The following is a 13,796-nucleotide window of genomic DNA, read 5'->3' as shown; positions in this document are numbered from 1 at the left end:
TAATAATAATAATCTGCTATGTGAGATCACAATATAAGGCACAAACTGATGTCGTTTTTAAATGTAGACAAATAAAAGTGAGCACTGTGCATTTGTACTAGCTGGAGTTAATTTGTAAAGAGGACAAAAATGTATCATTTTTAAACCCATAAAATAACTAATTTTACATTCTGGCATTTATGTGCGGTTGACTTCCGCCTTGTTCACATTCTTGCATATGGGGATTCAAAAGAGACATTTTTTTCCCCTTTTTAATTTAGGTAGCCTATGATAGAACTGTTGCAATTATTTATTTTGACAACTAATATAGAAAAGTTAAACATGCAGTGTTAAATTTTTCAGTTGCAACTTTTTTTTGACAAACTCAGAATTGGTTGAAGAATTCAATGATTATATAAAATTCACTGAAGGTTGATTAATCTTTGAGCTACAGTAGTTATCTGCATGTCTCATTCATGAAAGTGCAACAATGTAGAACAAGCTGGGGTTTTGAGAACCAGAAGCAAGCTAACTGAGCAAGTTGAACTTTAGGTACACAGCAAAATCCCCAGGGTTAAACGAACACTGCTCAGTGTTTATATGAGTCCACACTCAGAGAGTGTTAAATGAACACTGAAGCAGTGTAAAAGTTAATGAGATAATTAAGTGATTAATTGAGTTATGATTGAGCATTATTGAAGACACCTGATGTTAACAAGCAGAATCACTGAAGGAGAAAATCATAATTGATATGTTACCATTATGGAGATCAGTGTGTGTTTTAGTTGGGATCATGACCCTTAAATCACTAACTTTATATTTTGTTTGTCTGCTGTATGCGAGTTATAACAGTCAGAAGAACAAATAGAAAAAGTGAGATGATGGTGTTGGATGTGTTTTAACATTATCATTATTTCACAATCATTTGACTTGAATCACTGAACTCATATAGAACCAAATTTATGAGTTACAAATACTTTATTAATTATACAGTCCTTGAAAAGCCTTATATGTTTAACTTTTACAGTTTAATCCAAATAATATATTTAAACTTATTTTTAAAGTATTCACACCAGGAAAGTCAGATAGTTCACTTGCTTTGGTCAAAAAAATGAAAAACACTTGTCATGTTGTCATGGCAGTATTTCACAGATGATCAGATGAATTATTGTGATTTCCTCCAGAGAGCAGCAGAGGACTCGACTTCTCTGTTCTTCATTTCCCTGAGTCATCCTGATCAGTTTCAGTTCAGTTTGCATTTGTTGGTTAAAGGCAACAGTCTTCTGAGTCTCGATGAATGAAGGATAAAGCTAAAATAGAGGCCTGTAAAAATCCCTTCATAGAGCCTTCCCACTCAGCCAGTGCTTTTGAGTTTGTGTTTATATGAATATATTCATGCGTCCTAATTGAGCTCAGCATAAATATGTGAGCTTGGGGTTATTTCTTTCATTCATGTACAAAGCACAAAAACAGGTAGAAATTTTAAACACTCAAAATCATTCTGAAATTGGACATTGAATTTGAAACAGTGCTTTAAAACCTTTTAGCAGCTCAATTTTTGTGATATCAGCTTCAAATTCAGAACACAACTCAGACGTGCTGTATGTGAATTTATAGCAATTTTAGTCCAAATTATTTTTTGAAATGTTTTTTTTTTTTTGTATGAAATAAAAAATATTTTAGTTTAGTACACTTACTCTACAGTAAACTTAAACTCCTATAACTTAAAGCAACTTTAGATCTGCATTCATGATTTACAGCCGTTTATGTTCAGATCCATCAGCTCAAAAAGATGATGACAGTTCACAGAGTAATCTGCTGGATAGTTTGTATGGCTTTCAAGTTTTTACTTTTTGAATCTCAACAACGGTGACATGCTTTGCTGCAATAATATGCCAGAAACCATAGTATAAAACTCCCAGCATGCAGCATGAAGCATTTCATCCTACTGTTCCCATAAACACAGAGAGATGTTCAATTGAACTCCTGGGATTTCTACAACATCCACATTTGATTAATAATGTGCATTGCGTGCGGTCAGTAGTTTGACAGAGAAAGGCTTGTGTGCTCAGCTGGTCACTGTATGGAAATGAATGTGTGTTTGAGGAAACATGCAAACACTGTCAGTCCTGCAGAACACTGATGTACATCTGTTAGATCAGATACAGAGATGAAGCTGTGAGGACACTGGATCTGTGACACACTGTTAGCCCTACATTATCTCGTTAGCGAAAAGTAGCTGTATATTAGCGGGAAAATAGTTGTAAAATAGCGGCAAGGCAGCTATTAACCCTCTGGGGACGAATTGGGCGGTACCGCCCAAAAAGGCATACTTTTACAAATGTGCAATTATCTTCAAAACTATTAATGAAAGAGAGGTGCGGTCTTTTTTGCCGTCTTCCTCAGATTCCGCTGAAAACAGTGATATCCCGTTTGTTTTAGACACACACTTCGCTGTTGCGCAATACCACTGCATAAAAAGGCCAATGAAATCGATGTTGTTAGGCAAACTCCACCAATGGAAAAATTGCCGCTGGGAGGATTTTTTTTTTTTACCCAATCAGAGGAAGGTTACCATGACGTATTCTAGCCAATCAGAGGACTCTGTAGCCTTCAACATGTACAAACAAACAGCGTCATGTGGACGGAGAATGAGACAGAGAGCGAACGGAGCGGAGTATTACAGAGCGCACAGAGATCTATATAAGAGAGAGACAGAAGAATTTAAATAGCATTATTATTGTATTGTTTTAGCACTTTTATGATGGCAAGCAGTAAGATTTACGGCAGAACAAGCTCTGGAACAGTTAGTGGAAAGTAAATCTGCCAGGTTGTGAGTGTGTCATGTTCTTCAGAGCAAGCAGTTCTCATTTAGTTCGAAGCAGACGCTTTTTCACGCCTGGGACTGTTTGTAAAAAAAGTTCCTTATTTCATTGTTCTTAAAACATTTGATTAAACAATTAAAAATGGCTGTCAAGCAAAGGGTTTGACAAATATTTTTTGGTTCAAAAACTGTTCACTATTGTTGTGTGAGCTGTGATTTTCAGTAATAAATGACAAAAATCTAATTTTCGTTTTTGAAATTCTCTCGATTATTGTACATTTTTCACTCATACTTCCTTTATAAACACATAACATGCATGATTATGTTAGCTTAGGGTCTTCTGAATCCATAGATACCAAACACATGGTGTTCCATCTCCATTACATATGGTTTATAAGCCCAAATGTAAAAATAGAGAAAACGGACCAAAAAGGGCTTAGTCCCCAGAGGGTTAAAGCAGGTCGATAACGTGACTCAAAAGTGAAATGTGTAACTTACCAGATTGCCCAATCTCTTCACTGACACTCTTCCAAGCAAGGTCCTTTTTATTCCTGTCTCTGTAGAAATATGAACTTGTGTCATATAGCTCCGTATGAGTGCTCACTGCCAATATCAGCCGTTCCTCCATGTTGAATGTGTCCAGGCTGGAGTTTATGTCACATCAAGTCACTTCAACAAGTGACAGCAGCAAGCAGGCTCCTGATTGGTTAACGTGGCGTAAACAGACGCCAAAGTTCACATTTTTTAACTCTGGCGTCAAACGCGAATTCGCTTCAAATGCGTGAATGCACAAAAAGCACCAAATAAAATCACTCAAGCGTAAACGAATGAGGCGAAATCGTGTCCACCACACCTTACTAAACGTGTCTATGACACCGCATGACCTCCAGATGCTAGTAAACGCGTCTTTACATTGAGTTAACATGGAAATCACTCGCTCCAGATGCTCAATTCGCGTTCGGTGTGAACGTAGCACAACACTGCTTCAGTGTTACTTTAACATCCTGCTGTTAGTTCCCATATAAACACAGAGAGATGTTAGATTTAAAGCAGTAGTTCACTTTAAAATGAAAATTAGTCCATGATTTACTCACCCTCAAGCCATAGGTGTATATGACTTTCTTCTTTCAGACAAATACAATTGGAGTTATTTAAAAAAATGTCCTGGCTCTTCCAAGCTTTATAATGGCAGTGGATTACAACCAATAGATTGACACTCAAAAACGTACATTGATCCGCCATAAACGGACTCCACGCGGCTCTGGGGGGTTAATAAAGGCCTTCTGAAGCAAAATGGTAAATGGTAATGGTAAATGGACTGCATTTATATAGCGCTTTCACAGACCCAATGGCCACCAAAGCGCTTTACAATATTGCCTCACATTCACCCATTCACTCACTCATTCATACACCGACGGCGGTGTCAGCCATGCAAGGCGATCCAGCTCGTCGGGAGCAGCTGGGGTTAGGTGTCTTGCTCAAGGACACCTCGACACTTGGTCAGGTGGAACCGGGGATTGAACCACCAACCTTCCAGTTTGTAGACAATCTACATGAACCACTGAGCCACTGTCGCCCCGTGTAAGAAAAACAATGAGTTTGTGTAAGAAAATTATTCATATTTAACATGTTACAAAGTAAACCGATCAAATGGCCATACACAGTGTTGCCGCTAATGCGCATTATGGAACTTATGACGTCGGAAGTAGCGTAGTTGGTCATGGTGTAAATATCAGCAGTACGGCGCATTACTCGCAAGTTGCGCTTTAGACTGAAGTGGAATCAGAATGTTCGTTTGGCAGGAAGATAATTATTTAATTATTTTAAGTTTTAAATATTAATATTTAAAAATATTTTAAAAAATATTTTAAAAAATATAAATATTTAACCCAGAGGGTTAACCGCTGGTGCCGTGTGAAGTTTGTTCATGACGGATCAATCCATGTTTTTGAGGTTTAATCTGTTGGTTGCAATCTACTTCCATTATAAAACTTGGATGAGGATATGTTTTAATATAACTCCGATTGTATTCGTCTGAAAGAAGACAGTCATATAGACCTAGGATAGCTGGAGGGTGAGTAAATAATAAATCTGCATTGCATGCGGTCAGTAGTTTGACAGAGAAAGGTTTGTGTGCTCAGCTGGTCACTGTATGGAAATGAATGTGTGTTTGAGGAAACATGCAAACACTGTCAGTCCTGCAGGACACTGATTTACATCTGTTAGATCAGATACAGAGATGAAGCTGTGAGGACACTGGATCTGTGACAGGATAATATCTATCTGATCTTTATCTCTCTTCATGTCTTTATCACTTTAGTTCCTGTCTGTTCTGAACACAAACAGAAGACGCTCCACATCATTCAACATTCAAACATTTGCATCAGAGATTTTCCTATTTTATTCAGGGTTCTGACGCAGTTTGGAAAAATATTTGTGTTTCCAGACTTTTTCCTGTATTCAGTTTTATACAATATAAAATTAAGAATTTCTAATAATAAATATATGATTCAAGCTGAGTGATTTCATGGCAAAAGTGTAGTGATCATTCAGTGATCGTCAAACACGACTGCATGAATTCAAGCCACACATTATCATTACGCAAATCTGTTTATATTTAAGAGTCTTCTTTGACCTTCAGTAAATGAATGTGTGTGTGTGTGTCTGTGTATGTGTGTGTGTGTGTGCCACTCAAACCAGCAACAGATAAAGGAGTGAATGATCATTTCATTCAGACTTTACTTTCCTGTTTGGTGATCATTCAACATCAAACTGTTAGGGGTTAACAGTTTTAAGACCCGAGACCAGATATGTAGAAAAGATGACCAGGAGTCGTGAGGTTCAATCAAAAAGATAAAAATTTACTGAAGAATAGTTTGCAGTTTCATCGGTAGAGCGAGCGTCAAAGTCTCACGAGGAGGTCGCAAGCCAACTCCACCTTACACAAAATAATACACCAATTATACCATTTTGCAAGGGCAAGCATCGCATCACCATACATCTGATTGGCTAAGAGAATATAAGACCATAAACAATTTCACACATGTGAGCAGATAAAAGGTGCACATCGCCATTAGTCAGGATAGCTGTCGCCAATCCTTAGATGTAGGTCAGAGTTGACCTAACTGTTAGAGGAGAGCGCCGATGAGGATGAGCGTTGTGTCCCAAATGCCTACGTAGAAAGTCAAACACACACACACATAACACCACCAAATAACATCGCCAAGGCCGAAGAGTGCTTGAGCTTCGTATTATCAGTTAGCCAAAACATAGCTCCTCAGGAAGAAAGGCAGAGAAATGGCATTGCTCTCTAGAGAAAATATATGATTTCACAAGCACAAAAGAATATAGAAATGATTATGTGATAATGCATATATATATATTTGATTATTGATTTGTATAAAAGTAATGTAAGCATTCAAAAGGATATGGAATGAAATATATATATATATAACTGACTGAAGAGACAAGGGATTTTGACCAACCCTTCAGTCCCCCGTTTTAGACCTATGTGGGGCCCAATACCGCCACGTCTGGTCTAACAAGTGAGGTCACTACGGAAGGTGGAGTGGTGACAAATGGTTCCCTGTCGGGTCACAATTGTCTCTTCGCCTTTTTACGGACATGCTGGAAACTAAAAATTCCAGTCCCCATTCCAAGGCTCTCCCACCTTCCACTCACAACAGGGCATCAGTGTTGTTCCTCCTCAGTTTGTCGCTCAGGCGATTCGTCAGCTTTATCAGTCTGCTTTCCTCCTCGACAGGATTCAACTTACTGCAAGAAGACCTGCAAATATATGAGAAGAAGAAACGAACACACATCCATACACAAAAACATAGAAGAGCCAACCATTTTGCATAATGAGGGTACTACCGGGATAATTTAGGGAGTGACCAAGCCAAAAGGTCACCGTTTCATTTCCGTCCAAGCGATAGCAGCGATCATTAACGTTCTGATACATGGTTTGGAATTAAATTTAGACCCTCAGTTGAATTTAGGCATGGGTATTGAACCCATGATGGACGGTTATAAATCTCCTCACAATCCCAGTGAGTGGAGAACGCATGGAGTCTACCGGTCCAAATTGAAATCTGAATACATCAGGAATGATAAGGCTATTATAATCAAAGCCACAAACGAGAGAGGGAGTGCCAATCGAATGATGGCCCACCTCACTTTCAGTCGTTTGGTATTTCGCACTTCTTCCTAAAGAATTAGCAGCTTCAATATATCGCCGGATTCCGCCATCTGTAATGATAAAACATTGTTACAGAATTTTTACTATCACACATATAAACGACAGACCTTTACTGTTTACGAGATTATTTTTCGTTATTATGATGCGGTGATTTGGTTGGAACCTTTATCGAGTGGTTTCACCTGTGACCAATGTCTTCAGACAGTACCCAGAACCCCTCTGTCAAGTAAAACAGATGTATTAGTTGTCAAGAGCACCTGGTAAGGTCCATCGAATTTTGGACCTAGAGGAGAAACAATCTCTCTTTGCAACATTACATTGTCACCTATTTCAGGCAAGGCAGGCATGTAATGACCTGTCATTATTTCACAAGGGCTGATCTGAGTAGTTTTGTTAGGACTGGCTCTCATACTTAAAAGAATCATTGGAACAGCTGCGTGCCACCCTTTCCCCCACTCCAACAATCTCTTTCTCAATGACGTTTTAAGTGTTCTGTTTGAACGTTCAATGGAGCCGCTAGACTGAGGCCTAAACGGGATGTGGAAGTGTTGTTTCACTCCCATCAATTTATGACATTTTTCATTACCTTTCCCGTGAAATGTGTACCCTGATCTGAATCAATTTTTAAGGGTAAGCCCCATCTTGGGAAAATTTCATTCAACATTACTTTTGCGGTTGCGTCTGCGGTGCAGTTTCTCAGTGGAAATGCCTCCACCCATCTGGAGAAAAGATCAACAATCATTAGAATGTATGTGAACCCTCCACTAGGGGGCAATGGACCTATGAAATCAATTTGGAGGTGTGTCCACGGACCCTGAGGTCGAGGGGCATGTCCTAAGGGAATTTTCAGCTTTGAGGAAGAATTAACCTTAAGGCATAATAAACATCTCTTACAGAAATCATTGCAAGAAGCCCTCAGCTTTGGCCACCACCAGGTTTTTGAAATCATTGCATGTAATTTCTCAGGCCCTGCATGTGCCAACCCATGATACAAGGACATTAGTTCGGTTCGAGCAGAAACAGGGCAAACAAAGCGTCCATTAAATTTCCATAGTCCTTCAGAATTTTTCTGTGCTCCTAACATTGTCCACTGTACTATCTCTTCAGGGTCATCCTCTGCATAAAGTTCAAAAATGTCTCTGTAAGTCTCATTCTCAGTGTCTGCAGCGTGGTTCCCTTTGGCTTCCGGGGAGCTGTCAGTAGCGTGCCCGGTGACTTTGATGACTGCTCCTTCTGCGGGAAGATCACAGGCATTCATAAGTTCTTTTACCTGCTGTTGATGTGAGATAGGAAGTCCTGCGGTAGTCAGAAATCCCCTGCGCCTCCATACGGGGCCGAAGCGTGTACCCTGCTCATGAAAGCTGGAGCCGTCCACGAACAAGTTCATAGCATTAGACAGGGGTTCAGATTGAAGAGGGCTTTGGCTGTCCATCTCGATCAGTCGGGCACAGTTGTGTGCAGTTCCTTCTTCTGGAAGCAAGGAGGCAGGATTGATAGCAGTTTCAATGTCAATTTGTATGTCCACATTTTTACTCAAGAGAGTGGTCTCCCATTTGGCTCGTCGTTGATTAGAGATGGAGCCTAAACGGGTATTTGTTAACAGTTTCAAAATCTGGTGTCTGGTGTGCAGTATCACCTTTTGATGTGTCACAATGTCACTGCCCACTCTGCACAGTCACATATCAACAGGCACGGATGTTGCCCTGCCATTGAAACAGGAATAGGAGCAGAATAATATCCTACCATCCCATACGAGTTCCGGCCCGGAACCTTTTGACCCAGAGCAGCGGAGTAAGACCAGGTCCCCACCCATGTCCATAGGTGGAAAGGCCTGCTGGCATCGGTATGTCGTAATGCTGGGGAGGAAGCAAGAGTTTCTTTGATACTCACGAAAGCCTCCTCCATCTCCTCAGTCCAGTCGATCAAATCCGATCCAGGTCTTCCTCCTTTCAGTGCCTCTGTGAGTGGTTTAGAGAGTTTAGTCTATTCAGAAACATACTGGCGGCAGTAATTCAAAAGACCCATCACTTGCCTTAAACCAGTGACAGTGTTTGGCTTTGGAAGTTCAATAATAGCTTTAACTCGTTCGGGGGGGATGCGTCGGCCACGCACCCCCACAATCTGTCCCAGATAAGTCACTTCAGGTAATGCTAGCTGTGCTTTCTTCAAGTTCACTTTGAATCCCCCGTTTTGGAGGACCTTCAAAACAGTCTGAATAGTTTCAGCTCCCTCTCGTGCTTCATTTCTAAAAGGGTATTGTCTTTTGGCTTCATGCAAGGGACCTGGAATGCTCAGAGGCTGAATCTGTGCCAGACCACAATCATATTTGTCTTTTGCCCATACATTTGGGAATTTAGAAATTATAAACTTCCACTCAGGGCAAGCGTCAGCGATACTCACAGAATCAGCCACTGCACATCTCTCCTCATGGTGGGGGCCAGTCTGAGATAAGCGAATTGTTTCATTGCAGCCAAGCACTAGCTTATTTTTAGAAAGCAAAACATCAGCTTCAAGGTTTTTCAAAATGTAAACACCAATAATTGTCCCTACAGTGTTTTCTCCTACCCAAAATTCAGTCTAATATACATTTTCAGAGTTAGAAATGGTTAGAGGGACAGAAACAGATTTGTGATACACCTGTTTGCCATTTAGACCTTCTATATACAAAGTTTCAGAAGTGATTTCAAGATCGAGATCGGTAATTGATACAGTTGCGCCCGTGTCAATCAAAGCAATGCATTGTCGGCCTCCTAACAACGCGTTTATGAATGGGCGGGTGTCTGCATAATTACATGAACCGGAGGCCGCTGACCCCTATGCGTAACCGATCAGCTGTCTCAGATTTTCCAGCTCAGACTGAGACAGCTGGTGGGGAGCGTTTTTGGGGCTATTGCTGCTGGAAGCATCATTTTTAGGACCTTCCTTTTTTGCAGTTCCCTGATTTTTATTTTTATGGCAGTGTCTAGCAACATGGCCATCCCTACCACAATTTCTGCATTTACTAGTGGGTTTTCCATGGGGGAAAGTTCAAGATTTCTGACCCCCGATTTTAACTCAGTTTGCTTTGCTTGCATAGCTGGAATCACTGACATTTTATACGGTGGGGGGTTACAACAGCCACATTCAACAGTCCGCGCACCTCAGTATAGGGTCCATCATACTGGTTCTCAGTCTGACCGGCCAAAGCTGCCGCCTGAACAGTCTGAGAAGAGATGGTGGGGGCGGAGGGAGCACGAGAGACCGTCTCACATTTTGCAGCTCTCTCAGCCTGATCACACACTTTCTTTAGACCTTCACTCAAACTGCACAGATCAGATCCTATCTCTCGTCCGATAATTTTTGTCATCCTATCAAGCTGGACCACCCATTAATCATGTCAGGGATTGCTTTTTCAGGAGTTATTGGTATACCACCCATCTTACAAATCCATGAATACGCAAACACGGATAAAAATTTGACTTTATCAGCTTCCTTTTTTGTTTGCAGCCAGTCTAACTGCTGTGTGATTTTCCAATCAGAATCAAACCCCTGACTGACCATTTTCTTAATGAGCTGTGCGTATTTCTTTGATTTGAGCCCGTCAGAGCAGAGCTGTTTACAGCGTTCGCTCTCTTCTATTTGGTCAGGACTATTTTCTTTATCAGTCATTCTTATTGGTCACAGATGAAAAACCACCACAGAAAAAAGATTTAGCAGCAACAACAATAAATTTGGCGGAAAAATACGTTTAGCAACAACAGTGAGACTTCTACACAATGAAACTACAAAGTATGTTTCGCTTCCCAAGTCACATACTGGTCTATGCCAATTTGGGTCACACTATATATATTTTATTTGTTTGGGACCGTTCCTGATGCATCCCTGGCAAACAACCCTATATTTTACTATTTTTATTTTATTTTATTAATCTAACTAACATCTTGTTCCCTACCTGCCTGAATCACTAACTTCGGGGTACCCCTATCTGAGATGGAAGAGATTGATCAGGTTTTGCGGTGCCACTGGACCTAATCCAGGGACGCCCTCTGCTGGGGTGGTGTCCCACACCAGTATTGCCCCACTGGGCCCCCACAGAGTGCGTTTCACTTTTGCTGTTTTAACCAAAACAGCGACCCTTTATACTCTCGTAGTATAAATAATCTTCACTCGCCTCGTCGGAGTGAAGCTCTCCCGTTCCCCTTCAAAATCTCTTCCAATCAGACAGCCCTAATACTTAATAAAATCTTTCTACCTTGTTTGCTGATTTGCCAGAGATGTCACCACAGAATGGTTTCCCGCCAATCCTCCACCAAAACTGTTAGGGGTTAACAGTTTTAAGACCCGAGACCAGATATGTAGAAAAGATGACCAGGAGTCGTGAGGTTCAATCAAAAAGATAAAAATTTACTGAAGAATAGTTTGCAGTTTCATTGGTAGAGCGAGCGTCAAAGTCTCACGAGGAGGTCGCAAGCCAACTACACCTTACACAAAATAATACACCAATTATACCATTTTGCAAGGGCAAGCATCGCATCACCATACATCTGATTGGCTAAGAGAATATAAGACCATAAACAATTTCACACATGTGAGCAGATAAAAGGTGCACATCGCCATTAGTCAGGATAGCTGTCGCCAATCCTTAGATGTAGGTCAGAGTTGACCTAACTGTTAGAGGAGAGCGCCGATGAGGATGAGCGTTGTGTCCCAAATGCCTACGTAGAAAGTCAAACACACACACACATAACACCACCAAATAACATCGCCAAGGCCGAAGAGTGCTTGAGCTTCGTATTATCAGTTAGCCAAAACATAGCTCCTCAGGAAGAAAGGCAGAGAAATGGCATTGCTCTCTAGAGAAAATATATGATTTCACAAGCACAAAAGAATATAGAAATGATTATGTGATAATGCATATATATATATTTGATTATTGATTTGTATAAAAGTAATGTAAGCATTCAAAAGGATATGGAATGAAATATATATATATATAACTGACTGAAGAGACAAGGGATTTTGACCAACCCTTCAAAACCACGATCACAGAATCAAACCGTTGTGTCACAGGTTAATATATGCACCAGAGGTGTCAAGTAACGAAGTACAAATACTTCGTTACATTACTTAAGTAGAAATTTTGGGTATCTATACTTTACTTGAGTAACTATTTTTCAGCCGACTTTTTACTTCTACTCCTTACATTTTCACGCAATTATCTGTACTTTCTACTCCTTACATTTTAAAAATAGCCTCGTTACTCCTATTTCATTTCTGCTTGTTTTCATTCCCGCTTGTTTTCATTCTGGCTTGTCGTCGTTCAAAAAATGGCCAATTATACTACAATAGATCTGAGTCCCGCCTCCTGAACACACATCGCTAAACTGATTGGCTTTGTGTTTTCTTTCTAACTTGTGAGAGGCTGTCCGCGCGGCGCGCTGTAGTTACATTTGGTTTGTGCGAAGCGGCAAAACTCCTCCGAAGGAAACCTACTGTAGATGCGGTAAGCGAGGGAGAAATCAACAGTTTTGTGCTCAAGAATACGGGGCAAATCGCGTCAAATATTGCTTTGGGGACAGCCGTTTTTACAATATTGCCTACTGTATGACAATCGCGGGATAAGTGGCAAACATAATCGTTAGTGTGTGTGTGTGTGTGCGTGCGCGAGAGGTGAGAGAGAGTGTGTGCATGTGTGTGAGAGGGAGACTGAGTGTGTGTGTGTGTGTGTGAGAGAGAGAGAGAGAGAGAGAGTGTGTGTGTGAGAGAGAAGAGAGAGAGTGTGTGTGTGAGAGAGAGGAGAGAGAGTGTGTGTGTGAGAGAGAAGAGAGAGAGAAGAGAGAGAGTGTGTGTGTGTGTGTGTGTGAGAGAGAGAGAGAGAGTGCGTGCGTGTGTGTGTGAGAGAGAGAGAGAGTGTGTGTGTGGGAGAGAGAGAGTGTGTGTGTGCGCGCAACCATTATAGTGTCAAAATATCCCCACAAAGATGGAAATACCTGAAATCCTTATATGTGGCTGAAACGGGTATACCTGTTATACAGCTATAGCCTAGTGCCTCACAAGTTTTTCAACATTTACATTTTAATATATAAAACATTATAGTCATTATGGCCTTATAATTTTTTTTTTTTTGAGGAGGTGGGGTGCACTATAGGCCCCTTTGGCACGGTGTAAGCTTTTACTAAGCATTACTTTTACTTTTATACTTTAAGTAGTTTTGAAACCATGTACTTTTACACTTTTACTTGAGTAAAAAGCTTGAGTTGATACTTCAACTTCTACAGAAGTCATTTTAAACCCTAGTATCTGTACTTCTACTTGAGTAATGAATGTGAATACTTTTGACACCTCTGATATGCACAACGTAAACCCTTGCAGTAAAAACACAGATAGATCACATTCTGTATAATCACAGTGATTCCATAATCAAAAATACAACACATTACCCATTTAACTTCATGAGGTAATACATGAGATCAGATAATCTGAATCCTCCTGATGATGATTGAGACCATAAACAAACAGACATTGTCATCTGATCCTGTTTTCTTTCAGCTTTTTGCCATAGCAAATATATTCTAAAGACATGGTTACCTCAGCTAAAGACAAACTAATGTTCAAAAGTCAAGGGCCAAGATCTCAACTAAAGCAAACACTGATCTCTATCATAGTGACTACAAGTGAAACAATACAATTACATCTAAACCTCTTTTACTGTCTTCTAAACTATATTCTATAGTATTTTACTATTTCTAAATTATTTTCAATTAAACATCAAAATCTCTGTTAATTTTCAACAGGAACTTTGGTAAATGTATGAAA

This window comes from Phoxinus phoxinus (genome assembly GCF_949152265.1).
Source record: "Phoxinus phoxinus genome assembly, chromosome: 6".
Lineage (NCBI taxonomy): Eukaryota > Metazoa > Chordata > Actinopteri > Cypriniformes > Leuciscidae > Phoxinus > Phoxinus phoxinus.
This window is presented reverse-complemented; position numbering follows the sequence as displayed.